This window comes from Miniopterus schreibersii (genome assembly GCF_964146895.1).
Source record: "Miniopterus schreibersii genome assembly, chromosome: 10".
In the NCBI taxonomy this organism is placed as follows: domain Eukaryota; kingdom Metazoa; phylum Chordata; class Mammalia; order Chiroptera; family Miniopteridae; genus Miniopterus; species Miniopterus schreibersii.
The window spans coordinates 555445-559642 of NC_138110.1; positions in this window are offsets into that span (position 1 = coordinate 555445).

Below are 4198 nucleotides of genomic sequence, written 5' to 3' on the forward strand. Positions count from 1 at the left end.
CTTCCCCAGCAGCGTCTGCTACAGGGCGAGGAAGCCTGGGGTACCCCATTCCGGGCCAGGGGATGGGGCCCAGACCCTGCATTAGGCACATATGGTTGTCACGCTGACTCGGCAGGTCACATGTGCCCACATGTTGTCAGCAGTAGGGTCTGGAGGGTTGGTAGGGCCTCATGGTTCCTTAGCTGGTATACCTGAAGTCAGGAAGCATCCTGCAAGACACCTGGGTTCCTGAGCGCCGGACCTGGTGCAGCCCCAAGGGCATCAGGGGGAGTCCTGGGAGAGGACCTTTTGCTCTGGTCTCTGGGTCAGGCCTTAGGCTGTAGACTGGGAGGAGGGGGGTGTTCAGGCTCTCCAAGGTCAAGCTGAGAGTTTGGGGGGAGCAGGAGGGGAGGGTGCACAGGATTCAGAGGGGAGAGGTGGTGAAGCAGGGAGTAGTGGGTGGATTTGGCTGTGCTTAGAAGGGCGAGGATAGGTCAATTCCCACACAGGGTTTGTGATCCAGTCTGTGACTGCCACAGGATGGGGCCTGAGGAGGAACTAGGCTGGGAGCAATGGCCAGTGCAGGGGTGACACGCCCGCTGGGGCAAATGCTAGGTAGGTGGGCCCCTAGCATTTGGGTCCCTTTGCGCATCCGCTCACCAGTTTGCTTCCAGCTGGGGGCTAAGAACCACCCGGTGCCACGTGGCTGGGCGTGGGGCTGGCTCTGGCTCTGACCTTTACTGGATCCCCCAGTCCCAGTGGGCGGAGTGTCAGCCACCGAGACAGCCAGGGGACGTGCATCTGGACGGAGAGGGGCCCTTGTCCTGGCGTGGAGGCAGTGCCTCAGACACTCCTGAAGCTCCGGGTGGTCAGCAGCTGAACAGGGGAGCCCAGCAGGGTTTGTCCCTCTGAATCGGGGCTGCCCTCCTCCGCTCATCCACTTGGGGGCGGGGGCGGGGGCGGGGGCGGGGGCGGGGGCGGGGGCAGGGCAGCACCGCGAGGGTTGCGGGCGCGCGTCCCCGGCGTCGCCGACCGGACCTGGCCGGGCCGTGCGCTCGCTGGCGGGGCGGGGCCGCGCCCTGCGGGCTCCGCGAGCTTCCAGCGGGGCGGTGACACCGGCGCTCCAGGCCCTGCGGCCCCTCCCGCCACGCACGTGCGTCCTGGGGATCTTCCCCGCATGCCCTCGCCGCGGGGACCCACGGGTGTGCGCGACCCTTGCGGGCAGCCCCCTGCAGCTCGGGGAGTAAAGAAGGCCGGGTGGTGCCGCGGCTTAGCGCACCCCGTGGGGTCAGGGGCGCACCTGACGCGGACGCGGGCGTTTCCCAGCGGCTCCTCCCGGTGGCCCCTCCCTCTGGGTCCAGCCCCAGGAGCGTGCAGAGCCGGCGTTGCAGAGCCCACGCGACACCCCTCGGCGCTGGGGGGGTCCGGCCGGACGCAGACGCCTCGCGCGTCCGCAGGGCCGGGCGGGGACTTTCGGGACTTTCCGCCGCCCGCCCCTGCCCGAGGCGCTGGGGCTCAGCTCCCGGCCCAGGAGGGGGCGCGGGGCCCGGCGGAGCCGCGAGCACGCCCCCACCAGGAGCCCAGGGTCTCGGTCCGGGGGCGCGAGGGCAGGGGCGGGGCAGACGGGCCAGGAGGGGGGGCTGCCGGGGGTTGTAGGGAAGCGCCCCCGAGAAAGTATAAAGTAAGCAGGTTCTCCCTAATCACGACCATCGAGAGTGAAAGCTAAGGAAGCACGTCTGAGGGCGCCCAGGCTGGCGGGGGGGGGGGGGGGGGGGCCGGGGCAGCGGGGAGCGGGGAGGCCGGGGCAGCGGGGAGGCCGGGGCAGCTGGGAGCGGGGAGGCCGGGGCAGCGGGGAGGCCGGGGCAGCTGGGAGCGGGGAGGCCGGGGCAGCGGGGAGCGGGGAGGCCGGGGCAGCGGGGAGGCCGGGGCAGCTGGGAGCGGGGAGGCCGGGGCAGCGGGGAGGCCGGGGCAGCGGGGAGCGGGGAGGCCGGGGCAGCGGGGAGGCCGGGGCAGCGGGGAGGCCGGGGCAGCTGGGAGCGGGGAGGCCGGGGCAGCGGGCCGCGGGGAGGCCGGGGCAGCGGGGAGGCCGGGGCAGCGGGCCGCGGGGAGGCCGGGGCAGCGGGCCGCGGGGAGGCCCCACGCGGGGCCGTGGGCCGCGCTCAGCCCTGCGCATGCGCGCCCGAAGGGCCGCCAGGCGCGGCGTCAGCTCCGCCGGGACTGGACACGCACGAGACCTACGGAGGCACTTGGGTCGTTAAAAGGAATCCGCACCGAGAACCGGCCGATTCGATACCAATCAGCGCTCAGCGCGTGCAGGGCGCGGGCGCGGGCGCGGGCGCGGGGCTGGCATCGGCCTGGGGGCCGCGGGGCGGGCTCCGTCCCGGCACGTGCCCCGCCCGGGTGCGAGCGGGAGGCGCTGGTCCGTGTCCCTCTTACAGTTCCCTCCCTCCCCACCTCCCTCCCCCTAACAAATCAATAGGAGCTTTTTATCCGCGCCCAGGGCGGGTTTCCCGCTGCCTTTCCGAGAAGCGTCGGGATGAGGGCAGACCGGCTGCTCCCACGAGCCCAGCCGCGGTCGGTCGGTGGAGCCCGCAGGAGGTAGTGCCCTCGGCCGGGATCGGGCCGGGGCCTCGGCCGGGACGCGCGAACCGCTGAGCCACCGGCCAGGGCAGAAACATTTTTTTGAAAACCATCAACAGAAACCTCTGAAATGAGAGTGGCCACCACTGCGAAGGAGGGGAGAGAAGTACAAACTGGTTTCCAGTCATTTTTCCTTTAATGGAAAAACTAAACCAAACAATTTCATAATTATTTTTTTCCTGTATGACTTAATATTTCTTATGTCCAAATTATGTTACATTACTTAGTATTTTTATGCTGCTGTAATTTTATTTATTGATTTGAGAGAAACATTGATTTGTGGTTCCACTTATTTTATTAATGTCTTTATTGATTTCAGAGAGAGGAAGGGGGAGGGAGAGAAACATCATCGATGAGTCACTGACCCACTGCCTCCTGCTCGCCCCCTACTGGGGATCAAGCTGGAAACACAGGCAGGTGCCCTGACTGGGAATCCAACTGTGATCTCCTGGTTCATAGCTTGACACTCAACCATTGAACCACACCAGCTGGGCTGTTCCACTTATTGTATACATTCATTGGTTACTTCTTGTATGTGCACTAATTGGGGATCAAAACTACAACCTTGGCACATCAGGACGATGCTCTAACCAACTGAGTCCCTGGCCAGGGCCTATGCTGCTTTAATTTTTTCAGAATGTTTCTGCCTTGCCCTGAGCTAAGACCAAGGGCACAGAGAAAGACCCTGCACCCCCAGCAAAAGACAGCTGCTGTTCACAACCCACGGGCCTTCTGAGCCAGGGTGGCCTCTTCCACCTAATACAGGGCCCAATGTGTGCAGAAGAGAACACATGGCCAGATACACATTCAAGGAAGCAGAGCTGGCACCTCCTGCAGGAGCCCAAGGTGAATGCTTATCTCAGGGGCAAGGAAACAGGCATGAAGGTTAAGTCTGGGTTGGACACCCCAGTCTAGGGACACCTCCTCCTGCCATCATCAACATGGTGGGAGGATGGGCCTTACCCAGGAGATGTCCTTGGGTGTACTGGGTCACTATTGGCTTGGAGACGACCCAAGAGGGACAGTCGTGTCCCGGCATGAAGACCTGAGTTTGTGCCACAACAATGCCCCAGTGGGGTAGGCCTCTGAATGGCCAGTACCAAAGATGGAGCTTCCCAAAGGCCAGCACAGAGCACAGGCCCAGCTGTGAGCAGCCACCACTGTCAACCAGGTCACCTCTCCCTACCATTCCAGACACTGGCAGCAGGCTCATCCAGCTGGACCTTCACTAATGGGCACCAGGAAGGAGGGTGGTGCTGTCTTGAGGGTGGGGTGGGGTGTGGAAATAGGATGGACAGCGGCTTGCAGCCACTGGCTTGCCTGGACATGTCCCCAGAGGGCTGCAGAACCCAGTCCCAACTGCCCTTGGCTCAAGGATCTCACAGTCTCAGTTCCTTCACTCCAGTCACAGTATTTAGAAAACGGAGGGGAGGGACATCCATCCACACTTGGACAAGGCAGGTGGGAGTGACTTCCCCGCCCCTAGGGGACTGAGGAGTCCCCAAGGTCAGCTGGGCCCTCAGTGCAAGATCCCCCAACAGGATTCTGCAGGGACCATTAAGTAAGACACACCTGGTCT